Source organism: Pelmatolapia mariae, linkage group LG7 (assembly GCF_036321145.2).
Source record: "Pelmatolapia mariae isolate MD_Pm_ZW linkage group LG7, Pm_UMD_F_2, whole genome shotgun sequence".
Classification (NCBI taxonomy): domain Eukaryota; kingdom Metazoa; phylum Chordata; class Actinopteri; order Cichliformes; family Cichlidae; genus Pelmatolapia; species Pelmatolapia mariae.
In genome coordinates, this window is record NC_086233.1 from 43,959,089 (window position 1) to 43,978,663 (window position 19,575).

Here is a 19,575-nt window from a genome sequence, read left to right on the forward strand (position 1 = left end):
AAGCGAGTGTTTGTGTGATTCGAGGGGATACTGCTGCTCTTTTCTGGATGCATCAGAGCTGTGGTTAAGCATTGCTTCCTCTTGTGCATGCCATGGGCGATGTTTTGTCCATGGAAAAGAATCCCAGCCAACTTTGCTGATGCAAGGTCAAACATGCAGGCACGAGCCCCGGGTTGCTTTGTAACAGATGTTACCCCCACACACTGCCAGCCTGCCCCCTTCTGCCTTACACCCAGACTCCACGCTAATCTCCTGCTATTATGACAGCATGCATCGCTTTTGGTCTGATCAAATTCAGATGACAGACTACACCGATTTCACTCCCTGACCAGAGAGCATGCCTTCGGGTATAAAACAATCCTCTGCATTTTAAAACATGACAGACATCAGTCCCTCACATGCTCTCCTCTCATCCATCAGAGTAAGTATAAACAAGTATAGACATTTTTTGTTTTAACCGTTTAACACATTTTTTTTTTTGATGTCTGAACAGGAGAACAATCTTATTCTCTTTGTGTTAGTTCTGCATGCAAGGGAAACTTTTTAAGTTGTGTTTTTGTGTTCCAACATGTCAGGCTAGATGAATGAAAATCCAACAAAGGAGAGCTGTGCACATACAGGTTTGTAATGAGGACAAATATATAAAAAAAAAGAAATTTCTTTCAAGACATTGTGCTGCTCATCAAAATCGGAACAAAGACCAAGGACGCATCAAACAGCACTACCAATTAAGTGGTGCAACTAACAAGACTAGTAGAGGGTTGATTTGGTTTGCACGTTTTTACCTGCTATTTGTCTCCTGGCTGAATTCAGCTTTGAGTACATTATGCCTTAGAGGTTTTAGTCGTCACAGATTGTTAATTTAGTTCTGCAGTCAGTCATTTTAAAGACAATACACAGTGAATTTGACTTGAGTAGATGAAATGCACTTTTAGCAGGTGACTAAATCTATATGCACAGGTATATCATGTCATTGTTTTTGTAAAAGTTTTGTATTCGCTCAGTCAATACTGCAGTTGTCTTTCATGGTCCTTCAGCCACAGAACACGCAGGTCCAGAGCTCAAGTATTCAATTGCCACAGCAGCACAGTGCCTATTTAATGTGCCTGTGTTAATATACCTGTGTATTTCCTTCTGCAAGACATTAACCTTGTACTCCCATGATCATTACAGGAGCAAGACTGTTTTTTTTTCTTTTCTTTTTCTTCAAGAAATCTACAAATACAAACTATACACTATTTCCCAAAACCTGATTGTCAACACAATTTTCTTGCATTTCACCTTCTTTTTTTAGAAATGACAATGATTTCAATGATTGTCTGGAAAATGCAGTAGCTGAGACATACAACATTTACCAGTTTTTCCTGTAACATGTTCTTACTGGTCAACATTGGCCAGTAAGAAGAGTAGTTTGCCAAAAGACAACTTTGGCAAACTACTCAGGCAAGAAATCCCAGATTTTAATTAGAGAAATTCAGCTCACTGCATGTCTGCTCCCAGTTGGATAAAAATGGCACCTTTGCCACTGAATTGAATTTACATTTCAACCTCTGCAGCCAACATTAAGTCATAAAATATAAGAAATACAAGAGTTAGAATTCTAGGCCATCCTCTCAACTTACCAAAACCCTTCATTTCATCACTCTTAAAATCAATACTTCAAGATCAATATAGGGTGAAGTGAATGAGGGTGGAAGAGAGCTGGGCTTTGAGAGTCAAAAATGAAATGAGGTTCTGCTTCAGTCCCATAACGAAAATAAAAATTGATGGATAAAATCGCCACCAAAAGCCAGACATTCCAACCAAATTCATTACAGTCTAATCACCAGCTGCCATTTGTTGATTATGATTATGAATGAAGGCTGTCCACATGGAAAAAAAAGGAGAAAAGAATAGTTAACAGCTGCATATTTATACACATTTCTACACCCCCATGTTAAAAGTTTCTTCTCAAGACAGCATTGATTTACTTTGCAAGTCATGAAGAGAGTGAAGTTCATCTGCTGTTCAACAAAATGTTAGCATAGTGAAGACATTTGAGCTAAGTCACACTGAATGTAGTTTTGTCACCGGTGGCCAGTGTGTTTGAGGAGCGGACCCAAAAGCAGGAAACACGAGGGAGAGAACTGAAGTTAAACAAAAAGCGACCCTTTTATTCTGGCTGTTAGAAAAACCTAGAAACAAAATGGCAATGGTGAAAACTAAATTATAACCTAAGCTGGGAAAACTAAAGCTAGACATGGAAAACTCTACATACAAACGCTAAACATAAATCTAAGAAAACCAAGACTTGAAATGACATGAATTTCAGGAGCATGAGGTGAGCTAAACAGATGACCTGACAATGAACAGAAGGAGACAGAGGACTTAAATACACAGAAGGGTAATGAGAGAAGTGCAAACACCTGGGAGAACACAGCTGACACAAATGAACATCACGCCACACAGGAAGCAAAACTAAACACACAGGGCATGGAACACGAGACTCTTCAAAATAAAACAGGAAATAATAGGACGTAGACATGAATACATGACACCTAACTTTTGGTTAGGTGTGTTGCATGTTTGGTTAACACAACCAAAAGTTAAACACAGAGGACAAGACAGACTACACGGAGAACAGACAAAGACTCAAAACTAAAGTGACCTTGATTATATGATAGACTATACTAAATCTTAATTAAAAATAACACAAGAACTTAACATATTCAAATATAACATAAGAAATCAAAAATACAAAATAAACTCAAAATGCTGGGTCACAGACCCAGCACCCTGACAAATTTGATCATTGGTGCCAGAAACTTTTGGCACCTTCATCAAAAATCAGCCAGCCTCTGGGTGCTTACATGCACCCAGTCTTTAATGATTTTTTTTAGAATGACCAAAGATGTGCAATATTACTGGCCCAAGATCTCTTCAACACCTGACTGAATGTAAGCCCCAGAGAACTGAGAAGGATGTAAAACCATAAATGGGCTCTTCCATGTGACTAATTATCTGGGCCTATAGCTTCTGAAAGCTCTTAGATACATTGATGAGAAAGAACAAGAACATTCATTGAGATGACTGTGTAATTTGGTACAACTTACAGGTTAAAGAAAGACGGTATTCAGAGGTTAGATTTACAATTAACTCCAGTTATTATTTGGCAAAGCCTAGAGTATTTTTTCTGTGCACTGAGGAATTTTTAGATGTTCAGCTGTATGTAAATGTTCCCACAAGTAACATCCTATTTTACCAAATATGAAAGTGTTCAGTGTCCAGCGGATATAATGTGAAACTGTGTAGCAAAGGAGTAGGTATAAAGGTCATTGATCTTGGCCTCCTGTATAGAGTTAGGGATACCCAGAAGGCAGAGAGGATTTGAAGGGATAGCACACACCCTCTGTGTTCAGAGTACCAGCTGCTGCCCTCAGGAAGGAGGCATTGTTTGGCTTGTTGTAGAACAAATAGATTTAAATTCTCATTCGTCCCTGCCGCTACTACCTTCTTGAATTCTATTATGTGATTCTGTGTTCTTTGGTGTATGTGTTTTGTAGGTTATCTTGCTGCGAGCTGCAAACAAACTGCCCCCTCGGGAATAATATCTCGATCTTGATCTCTAGATCCTGATCTCCACCATATTTCTTTTTCATTTTTTGTGTTAATAACAACTTTTAAATGATTCTGAGTTCTGCTCATAATGTATTGGGTTTTTTTGTTTCCTCAGATCAAATTCAAGTGGGAAGTGTTTGTCTTGCCAAGTTGCTAAGTACACAATTCTCAGAATGGCTTTAACTTGAATTTAAACATCTCTGTGCCAGTTTTTTTTAATCTCTAAGATTGCTGCAGTTTTTATGAAATATTCCCCCAATTGTGCTATATCCTGTGAAGCATTCCTTGGCTCTTTCTTACAAAGTCAAGTAAATTGGTACTGTGACAGTAGTCACAGAACACTGTCTCCTCTTCCCATATAATTAGTATGAAACAGCACAGTCCTTTCCAGGAAGTTTCCTGGGAAATTATGCTAAAATTAGAGGACAGATTAAATCAAACACACAAGTGAACCAAATGTATAACCATAGATGGTGTTTTGACTGTGAAACAACTTTCCTCTGCAAAAACAAAACTCAAAACCAGGATTATAGTGGAAACCCAATTAAATATACTGTATCAGTTTTGTTCTTAAATGAAGCACTGCTATCTCTCATAATGTTTGAATAAAAAAAGACAGATCAAAGGATGAAAGAAAGGGTGAGAGTTTGAAGAAAAAAAGAACAAATGAATCAAACTTTGATTATTTCCAGGAGGGGTTCTCCTATTTCTCCTATATGCTACAGTGCTGTGCTCTGTTCTCTTGAAAAGAAAACAGCTTTTGTAGTCACTGAACCACACTCCACCTCATAAACGAACAGGAAGAGTGAAATAGAGGCACATTTGTGAAGACTCTTGATTCATTGTGCTTTATTAGTTCTAAGTTAGAAAAGGCAAGGAAATGTGTAAAATTGAGACCTGACTTCAAGATGAATAGAGCCCATTGAAATCTTGGCTGAGGTTGGAGTTTCTCAAGTACATATCTTGCCTTATAAATAAAGCAAGTGAAATTTCTCATCATCCCGAGACGACACGTTTTCCTGTGACATTTCTCTGGCTGAAACTAAATATGCTTCTGTTTGTCTTTTTTGTTGTTTGTCAGACAATGAATTCACATAAAGTCTGAATTCAAATGAGGAGACACTTCTGTTTTTAAATGTCACAGTGATAGCATTTTTCTTTTGCCTTCATATACACCTGTCTACTGTGTTCTGTTTAATCCTACAGTACATCATTGCAAAGCAAACTGCCATGAGAATAAAAGTAATAGATTACTGCAGAAACTGTAGCGCGCTTAGTTTAAAGACCATATTAGTTATAAATAGCTTGCACACTGCAAAATCACTGAAAACATTAAAAATATGTGCATGGTAGTAAATACAGTTTAATTAGTCATCATTAGCCAAAACTCTGTTTAAATGTTTAACTATAAAGTTTTTTCATGGTCGTTGTAAGAATGCACAGTGAACCATGCACAGCAGCGGGATTGCCTCTAAGCGAAATGCAGCCATCATAAATGCACTTGTGCTTTCCCTGCTGTGACAAGCAGGATACAAAATTAACACCCACCAAGCACTAAATGATTTTCCATTTAGCGCCTAAATCTCAGAAAACCATCTGAGAGTTACCTGATTTATCAAAATAGCCCTGTAATAAAAGCCTATGCTGACTGCCTGCACTGTAATCATTAACCGTTATGTATTTCAGTGTGTGTCTGTCCTCCATTGTTTGTGATGGAGCGTAGCACAAATACACATGAAATCCTTTCATAATATTAAACAATATTAAATTCTGGCCCTCAAGTTGTTTTTTTTCCTTAATAAAACTTTCATTAATAATAATAATAATAATGATAATAAGTAGAATAAGAATAAGAATAAACAAACCTATGTCACACAAGGATGTAATTATTTTTTGGGGTCTGGAATGAAAAACAACCAACCAAACAAACGATTCATCTAAAAGAGATGTGTGTCAACCACTATTACTTTAGGGTGTTGAGTCAAAAATGTAATTTCAGACAATGGTGGCAAGTCAAGGTGTCTGCTGTCAAAAGTGTGTTATGGCTGTTTCTGATGATAAATTATGAGGCCAGCTAATGCAGTGATGCATTCTGAAACTCAATAAAGAAGGAGACAGTTAAGCTAGAAAACTCAGACTGAAGCATTTCCTGTCAGTTTCTTTTTCTTCAAAATGACTCTGGAAATGTTTTGGGAGATGAAAACGTGTTCAACATATTTGAGTTGCAGGTGTCCCTGATGTGGGATCCAGGGACATGTCTGAATACCACGTCAAGAACATGCACTCGAAATGCTAGAATCAAACGGGTTTTTTGCTCATTTATTCAAGGAAAGCATCACATGGCAAAAACGAAAATACAGCATAAAATCTCGGCGATCGAGAAATGACAAAACACGATGAAGGCGATGATGATTTTGTTTGTCAAAAAAGTGAAGGATTTTTTTTTTTGTTCGTCCTTTCTAAATAAAGCCTCTTAGTCTTCTAACAAGTTCACACCTCCATGCTAGAATGTGCATGAATTTGAAAATATTTTATTCTGTTTTTCTTTCTTCCTTTCTTTCTTTTTTAAACCAAACCCCACACAAGTTAAGAGAAGAGCAGACAATATGATTCATAAAGGGAATGACTCATCTCCCAAGTGTGTTTGCTTGTTGTGAGATGTTGGTGTGTTTGAAGCGCACAGAGAAACATCTTTATATTAGAGTGAAACCTTAATCGTGTTTTCACATTTTGAAGACATGAAGGGAGCAGCCATGCCTGTCTCTTTGCTTCTCACTACAACTAACCTGAGCCTCGGTTAGTGAGGGACCCTAAACCAGGCAAAATGCACTGTAGCCTCATTATGTCACTTCTCGTCTCAGTATAATGTATTCATGCTACACAGTGTTTTCTCTTTCCGAGCGCCTATCTGATGTTCTGCACAACACCTACAGTACTCGTCTTTCTCATAGCTTCCTTGAGATGTCGCGTAAATAAAAGCATGTGTTAAACAGGGACATATCTGAATCACATGTCCAGTTAATGCTTGTTAGTGTCACAGATGTGATTGTGCTGTCACTTTTAGTTCTTGTGTCTCTTTGTGTTTTTCCGTGGCGGAACAGCGTGGCTCCGTCATGTCACTTTATGCAAAGTGACATCAGAAATAAAAAACTACCAACAGGAGCAGGAGGAATAGTGGTATTGTCAACATGGTCTTAATCTCTTTCTATTGCTTAGTTCAAACCAACAACAGTTTACTCTGTATTGGGCTTGCAGGAGACTCGAGTCTGTATTTTCATCTTTTGTGCACAGCTTTATTTGTGTTGCATGTAATTCAAAATGCTGACTCCATATGTGCTTTTCCCTTGTGCGATTCTCACTGTGAAACTGTTTTGATTTTGTTTGGCTTTGATGTTCTTAATACTAACATTTCATGTTTTTGGCATTGCTCTTTAAACCTGAACACTTTTATTTCTGTCTGCCAGCTATTGTGCCATTGCCTATGCTCATGTGGATTTATGTTGATCACCACTGTGGGGATCGCTGATAAGTGTCCGTTGGACGGGGATAAACAGGATTTTTATTTGAAAATGCTGAATTAAAGTAATACTTGAAAACCACTAAAATATCAGTTCGGTGCAGGACAGCACCTTGTTGCAAAAACTCTTTATCATTTCATCTCATTCAAAAATCCAAACAGAGGAATCCAATGAGCGTGTTTGAAAGATTACAATTCAGCTTTGTGAATAAATTGGCTGACTCTACTGAAAGTAGCGTATGGAGAGAAATAAAGCAAGCATGAGCACAAGCACTGAAGCACACTCCCACCATCATTGTGTTGAATGCTGTGGATACTGTAAGTACTTGCAAGCATTGCTAACTAAGAGTGCTTTTTAAAATCACTGCTCAAAACTGAAACTGTCAGGACCACTTTAGCTGAGATAGGATTCCAATTCCAGTTTGCCCCCCAAATTTTATGGTCCATAGTTTGAACATATATGTAATGATTACTGTGAAATTTTCAGTTTGATTCGTTCAAGATATATTTTCTGTCAACCCACTTTGTCTAGTTTTTCACACTCTGAAATCTGAACATGAATATCTCCAAAACTATTAAATAAGAGCCTGAAATTTTCCCTTCTTTCTTCTTTTTAAACACACTTTAAGAAGATTGTAGTGCAGCAGAAATCTGATATGGGTGCCATGACAGATGCTTACTTTGACTAGACAAACATTATGTTTAAGTAGGTAATGAATCAACAGCAGTTGGCTGTCCCACAGGAGCCAAACATTAACACCACTGTGGATCGAATTGCACCTTTGTGGACATTTTTAGAATAACTCCCAAGATACCCCATATGGAAAAGAAATAGTAAAAACTTATATGATTTACTCATGAAAGTGGCCACTTTCTCATTACTTTCATATATTGTTTTAGTAAGTATCCAAAACATACAAGTTTCATTTATATAATTTTTCTAGGGATCTTATATCTGTTTTCACTCTTGTATGCTTTTCATACAAGTTTCACACAAGACAGATACAAATATTATAAGATTTATATATATCTTTTCCATATGGGACATAACTGTCTTGTGTAGTCTTTATCCACTGTGTGATATAATTACATTTTTTTTAACCCAAATCTCACTATCTTATTATTTTACAGTGGAATATATAATCATTCTTTCTAATTTTGTACATTTTCTTGTATTTTTCTGCTGCGTATCTGCAAAACATGAAGTGAGGTGTGCATCTAGGGTGCGTGTCCGCTCACACAGCATGCCCGTCTGTGCAGGGTGGTGTGCTTGCTGTTGCTGCACATAAAGAGTGTAATCCATGAATTGGCACTCTGTGTGAAACAAGAATCAAATTAATATGTAACAACATGACCTAATTGTAAGTTTGAAACTCTCTTAGGTTAATAACTACTTTATCAAAACTAAAATGAAAAAAAGTTTTGACTGGAAAATTAGTTGACTTCATGCTGGATATTAGAGGCATGCTCAAACTTTGTGCAAGACTTTTACATTAAATATTAATGGACCTTATTTTACGTGTTTAGCTGAAATAATATTTTTTTTAATAAATTATTAATATTCAGAAATGCAAAAGAATGCAAATATGCAATTGTTGAATAAATTTAGTCCAGTTTCCATGTTATTGGTATGTCTAGAGCAGGGGTAGGCAACCTTTTTGGTGACAAGTGCCATCTAAAATTTCCTCAGATGTCAATGTGCCATATAATTGCATTAGCAATAAATTTAATAACGCTCTATATTAACAGTTGCTGCGCTTAGTGGACAGCTCCTGAAGCATTTGAAGTGTCGGAATGTGGAAATTTCAACATTGCTTGAAAAAACTGACAGCTAGCAACGTCTCTCTCACCAGTAGGCTAAGTGATTTTTAGCCAATTACAAGCTGAATCTGGTAGTTGGGGTTGTTAGCTAAGATACCGTCATTAAGAAGCGGTACAACTAATGTGTCTATGTGAGCTAATTTGCAATGTGCACCGCTGGCCCGGCCATTTATTTTTTAATGCACCCTCTCAGATTAATTCACTGCGTGTCGTGCCCAGGGCTGGACTGGGACAAAAAATCGGCCCGGGCATTTTGACTAGAGAACGGCCCACCAGGTATTATAGGAAAAGCCATAAAGCCTTTGAATGAAAACAGACGCTGTTGTGACAGTGATGTACACTGTCTTGTTGGTATATGTATGATTTCTATACGTTGTACATCAGATAAAAACTTTGGTTGTAAGATTCAGATAATTATTTAATAAAAGCGAGACATTTTAAATGAGGATAAGAAAGAAAAATGCCCCCCTCTCCCTGTTAATGCCCTACCTGGCCCCCTGGCAAAACTTTGCTAGACCCGCCCCTGCATTGTTACCAGGATCCTGGTGTTATTTGTCTCTCAGAAACAGTTCATAACTTCCCTTCAACTCATGCATGTCACCTAAAAGGTAATCCTGTTTCTCCATCAGCTGTTCAGCTCTGATGATTCAGTAAGGACATCTCCTGGTTTCATCTTCATGTTTCCCTCTCACCAGATAACCAAACCGACATCATGACCAGCAGCTTTTACAGCCGTGGCTCCAGCAAACATCAGCTGATACTAGAAATTAATATTAAATAAATTCTAACAATAGCTGATCAAGCTTAAACGTGCTGCTGTTGTTTAGCGCTACATCCGGCGGTTTCCTCTTTCTGGCGCAAAGTGGGTGATAAACAAACAAGAGAGAAAAGCCAATCAGCTGATCATTGATCAGTTTCATGATTGAATGAGAGAAGAAGAGGCAGCTGACAGCGTAAAGACGCAGAATAACTCCAGCTTTGTGTCTTTTTCCATTCTAGCTGAAGTACGGGACAAACTGTGTTCCTTTTCAGCTCAATACGAAACACGCAATATTTTCTCTGAATACGGGACGATTCCGTTTTTTACTGGACGGTTGGCAACTCTACTACCTAACCTTATGGATAAAATAAAGTTCACTATCAGTAACATCATAGCAACGACCCAGCTGTAGAAACTCCGTCATGCTAGCTAGTACGCAGTACGAGTTATTGTAACTGACAGTAAAAACTCAGCACAATGAAAATAAACTACACCTAAACTCGGTTTATATCTGACCCAGATAGACTATAGGTCATAACTTCTTACCTGAAGTTCAGTTCACCTGACACTTGGACCGGCGGCCGCCTCGGGTCTCTCCTTCTCCTGCCTCCCCTTTCCCTCATCCACCTGGCCTCTTGTGGCAGCTCCGCCATAGCCACCACCAAACAACTGAGTTATTTTTACACATCTGCCAGCATCTGGCCCATCCAGCACCTTTCATTGTTTATTGTTGTTATAAAAAAAAAAAATCGGCCCATAAAAACGAATAAATCACCATCGGTCCACCGGGCAAAGGCCCGGTATGCCCGATGGCCAGTCCAGCTATGGTCGTGCCATCAGTTAACCCTTCGCGTGCCAACTGTGGCACGCGTGCCCAGGGTTGCCGACCCCTGGTCTAGAGTATAAATTGTAACTCTAAAAACATATTGAGAATGCTCATAATGTATGTTAAAATAGATAAATGGAGCAAAATAAAGGAAAATAAATACATAAATAAAAAAAGTTGTACACTGTTACTTTTTACATTAGTGATTATTGTTGCAACAACATGTAGATTGTAGGAATCCTGGTAAAGTTGGCCCTCTTGCTCTCTTGTGTGTGTGTGCATGCGTGTGTGTACATTATAATGCTATGTTAGAATTGTCATTATATTATGAAAAAGTAATATGGCTAGAAATATGCTCTTAACAGGAAGCTGATTAGAATATTGCGCACCTATATATTTGTGTCCACCTCACTGTTATTTTCAAAGTAATACTGCATTATTACCACATTGATTTCTGAAGAAAAGCTTGTGGCCTGGCAGCAACCTGCCTGTCACTGAGTGTGGCCCATTTTCAGCCTTGATTGACGAGTCTATTGACAAGAGAGATGACACGCAGCTTGGTGCTCTTATTCAAGGTTTTAAGGAGCAGAGAGCAGCGAGTTGTTTATACTGATCTGTTACACGGTGACAAGCGGGGGCATCTTTGTAACAGGCGATGTTTCACTGCAGTAAACTGACTGCTCGTGAGTGGCATTCAAATTAGACTGAGGGTTTGGTTGGGGGGGGGGGTTTGTATCACTATGGATGTATGTTGTTGTGGCAAAGCAGCTAGAGCTGTTTTGATTTGCATTAAGTAAAGTGAGAGTGGAACTCTCACTGGCCAGGAAAATACACAGCGATCAGAGTGAAAGCATACGGACTGACACTCTCACTGCACTGCTGAAATGTAAATTGAATACTGACAGCTACTGCTACCATTTAATGGTTGCTTCAGAGATGCTGTAGAGTGGAAAGCAGGCTGCCTGCTCCTGCAGCACACTGCTGAGGGTTAATTGAGCCCAAAATATATAACGCACACACTTAAATTCCTAACATGAGATTTTTAAAATTTGAAACACTAAATTTAAAACATTTAGAGGCAAAAAAGTTGCATCAGATTTGCATCATGCAAAGTATTTTAAACATTGAAACCACTGGTATGAATTTAGAAATGTACAAACGAGCACAGTGCAAACTACTTAGCCAGAGCTATTAACAGCAATCTTCCATAACTAAACTGTGTATTCAGCAAAAAAGTATAATGTCACAACCCCTTTGGTGCTATTAGTTCATTTGCCATTAACTGGCAGTTACAGAAAAACAAGTAAATAATGACAAATGTGTAATATTTCACCTAAAACATGATCTAAAAGTAAGATGAAGTCAATATCAGCTGTCATGTTTTTGTGTAACCTACAACATCAGTACATCTCTGGTATGAAACCTAACCATGAGGAAAGCTGAAGGAGTCACTCAACTTTCTTAGCATAACCTATTTTACTGGCATTTTCCCCCCTTTAGACTGGAGCAATTTGTGTATAGCAATAGTTTGCAAAGTGGTACTTATATTAGATACTGGCGTGATACTCACTCAAAGATCGATGGATCTGAATCTGTGACATCTGGCTGTTTTATGGGAGTGATCTATTTAAATCAAATTCTATGTTTAGTATGTCGCCTGTCAGCTTCATTCATAAGTAGAACAGTACATTTTGGTAGAAAACCTAACAAAGCATGAAGGGAGCTAATGACAAAAGATCACCAATTTGGAAGAATTTCAGTTCCATTTCTTTCTCTGTGTGTCTCTGTATAACACATACAGTTAGACCCATATACATTTGTACACTCACATAAGTTTTGTTTTTTTACCCGTTTACTGAAACATATTCCACTTTTACTGACATAATGTTTAGACCCATGGCTCTCATTCAGATTGGATGAAGGGTTTAGGAGTTTCAGCTCCTTAACATGCACTACCCTCTTTTTAAAGAGACTGAAAGTAATTGGACACACTCACTCACAGGCTATTCTATGGGCAGGTGTGGGCATTTCCTTCATTATGTCATAATTAATTAAACAGATAAAAGGCCTGGAGTTGATTTGAGGTGTGGTGCTTGCATTTGGAAGATTTTGCTGTAAACAGACAACATGTGATCAAAGGAGCTCTCCATGCAGGTGAAACAAGACACACTTAAGCTGAGAAAACAGAAAAAAACCCATCTGAGAAATTGCTACAATATTAGGAGTGGCAAAATCTACAGTTTGGTACATCCTGAGAAAGGAATAGTGAACTCAGTAAAGGAAAATTACCTGGACATCCACGGAAGACAACAGTGGTGGATGATCGCAGAATTTCCATGGTGATAAGAAACCCGTTCACAACAGCCAACCAAGTGAACAACACTCTCTAGAACGCAGGCGTATCAATATCCAAGTCTACCATAAACAGAAGATTGCAAGAAAGTAAATACAGAGGGTTCACTGCAATGTGCAAGCCACTCCTAAGCCCCAAGAATAGAAATGCCAGCACAGTTCTAGAAAAACTTTCTAGAACTTGGACAGATGAAACCAAGATTTATCTCTATGAGAATGATGGTAAGAAAAAAGTATGGAGAAGGGCATAAAAATGCTAATGAGCCAAAGCAAACCACACCATCTGCTAAACACGGCAGAGGCAGTGTGATAGCTTGGGAGTGCATGGGACAGTAGTGTTGTTCCACAGCCACATAATACAACACCAAACATAAATAAAGTGCAAAATGTCCTCCTGAGCTCCTCCATAAGCCCACTCAAAATCCTACTGATGTTGCTATCATTTGACACAACTACATCTATCACTATGGCCATATTCCTCTGCTTGTCCATCAGTACTATCTCCGGTTGTTTAGCCATCAACAGGTTGTCTGTCTGTATTTGGAAGTCCGACAGCATCTTAGCCCAGGCATTCTCGACCATGCTAGGGGGTGTATCCCATTTTGACTTCTGGAATTCCAAGCCACAGTTGGCACAGATGTTCCTGTATACTATGTTGTTCCATTTATGTCGTGCCATTCAGTCAATCTTTATCCGGCCACTGGTAGGATGTCTCAATATTAGCCACTTCTTTTATCTGTTCTTCTAATTTATATGTTCACAAATATAAATTTTTGTCTCTCCTCATTTGTATAATTCAAAACTATTTTTAATGGCATTTGTCAACTGAAATGTGTTGACTGTAACTACACAGAAAGCAGTTTTGTTTATTTTTTGGTTATTATTTTCTGTATTTTGCTGTGTTTTTTGTAGTTACTTCTTTAATGTTTAGCCTTTTTTCTTCTTCTCCGTGATTCACTTTTTGTTCCCTCTGCAGACTACTTTGCTGATTGACATTGACTTCGCTTGCCCTTAATTTGCTTTGATAGCTGGGCTAAGCTGCAGCCCTGGACATGCACGAGGATCAATGCCAGCCATAACTTTGTAGGCCCGGGACAACAGAACAAATGACTTATCCATCTTATCAACACTTTAAGCTAAACTTGCTCTCTGGATTTCTTTTTCCATTCAGGATTCGTAGCAGATATTTTTAAGCTCTACTCCTGTGACAGAACAGACAGGAGTAATTAAGAGTGGTTGCTCTGTCTAGCCAAAATTGACCGATGCTTTATCTAACCAGCACTAAGAGGGTCACCACTCTGGTGGGTGATATAACAATTTCAGCTTGAGGCATGTGTACATTTTAACACTGAGGCAGTGCAGCACATATGAAATCTACTTTGTATTCCAGTCAAATCGTGGAGTTTTTTTGTGTTAATGTACTAGATGCTTTAAATTAGACGGAGCCAGATACAAACAATTTCTTATCCAATTTATCATGGTTTCATGGTAATGTTGTTTCCCAATTTGCACCTATTTTCGTAGAAGTCACTCATAATCAAGTCAAAGCCAAGGGCATAAATAATTTGTTAATATGCAGTGCCAGAATCATTCTAAAGGCAATATTTTTCTCCTGAGTAGGTAGGCAAAGAAAAAAAAACCTCACTTGTCTTTTCTTAAATGATTACAACCTTATTTTAGTATGCAAAGCAAACACTGAATCTAAAGAACAGTGAGTCACTGTTCAACTTGCTACATGAAAAAACAAACAAACAACTGAGCTGTGATGATGATTGTGATAGCGTCACAAGGCAAGCTTTGTCAACTGATGTGGCTTTGAATGTGAATGGACTGAGGACGGCATGTGAGTGTGTATGGATCACATTCAAGGTCATATTGATTAGGAAATGAAACCACAAAGCACCCTTGATAGCCACTACAGGGAAATAATAGACAATATATTAGACGTCTTCTGTTCTGGTTTGTAAAATGTCAAAGGTAAAAGAGTTTCTTATATCTCCTGTGATTTAACACTACATTATTTCTCACATTTGGCCTGCTGTACTGAGTGTGTCACTATCAGCTGTTAGTGAATCATCTGCATTTGGCTTTGCAGAACCTGACATGCCTTCTCAAGAGTTTACTCTTGGCCCAAATCAGGGCGTGACATTTAAAGCAGGGCATCCACTTACAGATTGGATATGTCTACTGCTCTTGGCTGCGGCTTTCTTTGGCCATGTTGCCAGGATCCTCTTTTCTTGATGCCATTGAATTCATGATAACAGTGTATGGAATCTAATCTTGCCATTTTGTCTTAAATGGATTAAGAATTAGCCCTGCTGTCTTTAAGAACTCCATAAGATTGAAGGCAGTAGTAATGGTCTCAATGGCATGGGGGCATGGGGCAGACTGCACACACTGGCCTTTTCATTTATGGTAGCAGCGCTGACTTGTTCTTACACTGTCAGTGCAGATAACTTCATTGTCATTGTCATGCAGAACTGCTCATCTGTGTTGGCTTCCTATTTAGTCTGACACTGGTGACAGGGAGAGGTTTCGTTTTTTTTGGTCTTGTAAGGTCAAACTAAAATGCTGACTTTTTGCTTGTTTTGCAGTTTCTGCTATGAAAGAAGAATAAAACAAAAGACTGTGTTTCCTTATAATATAACGTATAACTGAATACAGAATAATCTCAGGCCTTCAGGGCAGAAGGAGAAAAAGCCCCCTTCAAGGAAATTCGCTGAAATACAGCAGCACAACAGGAACTTCCGCCGCTTCCGCAGGTGCCATTTGGCTCTCTGGCCAAGCTTAATCTGATTTAGCTCTGCCTGCTCCTTACATTCTGTGTGTCTGCCACCGGTGCCTGTCGAGAACATGTATCACACTGAGCAAGAAACAAGTTGAACCAGTGACACGACACCATCTGCACATGCAGGTAGCAATCTGTGCTTTCCCTTTCCTGTCCTGGCCTGCAATCAGTGTCTCTGGCGCACTTCTTATTGATTCAAATGTCCTGTGATTTCTTAAGATGGCCACTCACAGTGGAATGGCAGGATCTTGTTCCATGTTTCAATAAATTGCCGAGCGGTACCAGGAAAAAGAAGACGGCATGAAGTTAAGCTTGACATAGATGTTGTTTTGCTGTTGATGTACAGTTCTTTACTAGAAGTACCAAAATGTAGAAAAAGGTATTGAAAATCACATAGACAATAGAAGTGATTTGTTTTTATTGTAGCATCCAAGCAAAAACTGCCGATTTTTTATCAAAGTTAAATTGGTTTGTCAAACCACAAAAAAATATTTACTGAAGTATTGTTTTCAAGAAAAGGAAAAAAGAGAACATACGGCACCGTATGCAAAACACACACACTTTCTTTAATGCGGATAAAGCTATTTGGCGCTTTTTGATGCGGACATCAATTGATGTCAGTAGAGTGAAACAGCTTTTCTTGCTGGTATCACACACAACACATGAAGCCTAAGAAGGAGACTATCTGAAAGGCGAGTGACTCGCATGCATTACACGGTCCCAGACACACTCCCAGGAGACAAGGTCCAAATGGCCTCACTGAGCAAGTTCTGCACGACTGCTCCGCACAGCACAGCCAGAGTGCATGAAAGTGGTGTGAGACACGGAACTTAATATCTTTCGCTCTGGCGGGCTATTTTAATAGAAGCTGTCCATCCCAAACAGTATAAGAGACAGAAAATAACTAAATATTCTGTTTGGTCTAATTTTACTATTGTCACAGTGTTTTTATTTACCCCTTCATGTAAACAAAAGTGGGAGTTGCATGGGGTTTTTTTTGGAGGAGGGGCAAGCAAAGGTCAGCAAACCAAGTCATGTTATTACACAAGAGTAAATGAATGTAATGTTTCTTGAATCAAATTTCCACATCAGCAAGAATTGCTTTGGTAATGGAAGGAGTTTTACTGTGCATAGTAACTGTGCACTTCCCTGTCAAACTTATTCATCTTATAGAAACACTGAGAAAAATCATTCTCTTCAGTTAAGTCAGTTCTTTTGACCTTCATACCAATAAATTAAATATTGCAGTTGGGTGCAAGATAAACACTGACATCACAGCACATCATCCACCTTGGCTCTGTCACTCCATCCTTGGCTGGTTTACCGGAGATCAAAGGCATGGCATGCATTCAGTGTTTGTCTTGGCAACTGCAAGTGTGTGGCAAAGACAGGATATTCTCTCAGTTTTGTACTGTGTTATTATATTATACAGCACATACTTTGCAAGTCATATGCAACAGTTACAGACATTAAGTAATAATTGCAGAGAAAAGTAAAAGAGTGTTCAATGACAGGTCATTAAAGATTACCCAAGTCCCAAAACACAGATGGTGTACATTTGGCTGAGCTGTCACGTTTCAGCCCTGTCTCCACGATCCATATTCCAATGCTTGTAGCTTTAACAGCAGACTGATGGTTGGGACATTCAGGTGCTATGAACACATAATTATAGCTTGTAAGCTGCACATTTAAATAAGCCTTCAACATGCATGCTAGTATAATTTTACCTGAAATAAGCTATTGGAAAGTTTTGACAGGGATCAGAAAAGTCTTTAATGATGTAAAGTCTTTGCAATTTCTAGTTTAGTAAGCATCCACATATCCATATTGATATGTCTATGCTTATGCTATGGTAGGGCATTGTAGGGTCTTTGCCTTACAATATAAAGCGCTTTGTTCTTGTGTTGTGGTGCTATATTAATAAAGCTGAATTGAATTGTCATATTTGTGTTTTTTTCATCTTTTTTTGTAGTTTTTTGAGTGTTTGAGATGATCTAGAATTTTTACATATGGGCAAGTTAAAGGCCATAAATAAATTCATTTAATTGATAATTAAATCTGGATTAAGTCATGATTTTTTTTCATAATGAAGCCATCATTATTATTTGTATTACTTACTAGTATGCAAATCTTCCAAATCTGCTAAATGCTGTAAAGCTTTGGGAAACTACAGCGACAGATGCGATACAGATACATGTCCCACCTGTTTCCAAAGCTAAGAGGAAATTTTTATTTATTTATTTTAAATCGAGTAGTTCAAGAAAACACAGATAATTTATGTTTCAAGGGACATTGCTGGCTGCATCATGTGCAAATTAAAAATTTTCAGTACAACAGCAGAACTTTTCTCTACAAACAAATTTCATATAGGAATCACATGTGGAAACTTTGAAATCCTTCAGACTGATACAATTTAAATTTAAACAACAAAAACAAAAAAAACAACTTGACTTACATGACCTAAAGTCAAAGGTTAACCGAAAAAGCTAATTTTGTCATGGATAACTGATAGATCATTTTGGTGTAAATGTTGGTCCATGTTTTGTTATATGTGACCATTTTATCTTCTAGACTTGGCGGTCATGTTATTTTAAACCATTTTAAGCCTGTTAGCAATGGGATTTGAAGTTGCTTGCCACTGTTCTCTTTCTGATTTACCTTGTAGCCAATCTCTTTTCCTGTTGGTTGCTAGTGTTCCTACAGATTGTCACCGGTCAGCTTTGAAACTGCCTCTTTAGGACAGCTGAGGTGAGTCTAATTCATTGTGTGCCATTTGAGATTGTATCTGTGCCAAGGCTTTAAGCATACTATCCTGTTTCTCTCTTCAAAAAAAGTGCAAAGTCATGAGGATGAGAGTCAGCAAGAGAGAGCGACGGGCTGTACAGATGCGGAGGGGTTGCTGCCATGGTTCACTTGGATTCATTTAGAGTATTTTGAAGTGACAGATGTCTGTGTCTATCTCATACAGACAGAGCAGTGTTCAGACTGGCTGTACGCACAAAGACAGGTTGCAGTGCCAAGCAGTCTTCTATTAAAGACAACTGGACATGGCCTGTGTGGTTATGTGAGTGCACTTAAATGACCTGATGACAGTCCTTACAACAAGACTATGCAATATGCCAGTATTATCTGCACCGTAAATAACAACCAGAGGACTTTAAAGTCGTATTTCATTTTCCATTTTATATTTTACATAATACACACGCAGAAGTTCATGTTAAGCTAACCTCAAACATAAGTTTCCTTCCCTCTTTTATTACCTCTGACTCTCAGACACTGCTCTCAGCTCTTAAAACTGGTATGTGTCAAAGAGTGAAATTACTTATTGAACAGCTAAGATTCAGGGCACTGAATTAAATGGTATTGACTGCATTTACTTTTTGTACTGACTATAAGTGTTCAGAATGTTCTGGTTTTAAACACCCAATTCCTGGATATTGACCTAGCTTTGTCCAAATAAGGACAAGCAAACAAACTTACCATAGTGAAACTGGGAGTCTGGAAATGAATATGTATAAACTGCTGTGATCTCACTCTTCTTTCAGCTGGTCCTTTTAGGGGTCATCTGTCTCCATCTCACCCAGCATCCTCCTCTATCATCACACCAACCCTCTGCATGTATTCTGTCACTACATCCATGACCCTCTTCTGAGGTCTTCCTCTTTTTCTCCTGCCTGGAAACTCCAGCTTCAACATCTACTACATCCTTTTTCCAGTATATCCACTATCCCTCCTCTGCACATGTCCAAACTCAGCTTTGCCTCTCTTTGTCTCTTGAACTGCTTGAGCTGTTCTCTTATACACTGCAGTTGCTTTAAATGGTTAACACTAGATATTTAAACTACTCCACCTTCACTTCCTCGGCTCCTTGCATGTTCATCTTTCCGCCATGTATTTTGTCTTTCTTCTACTGA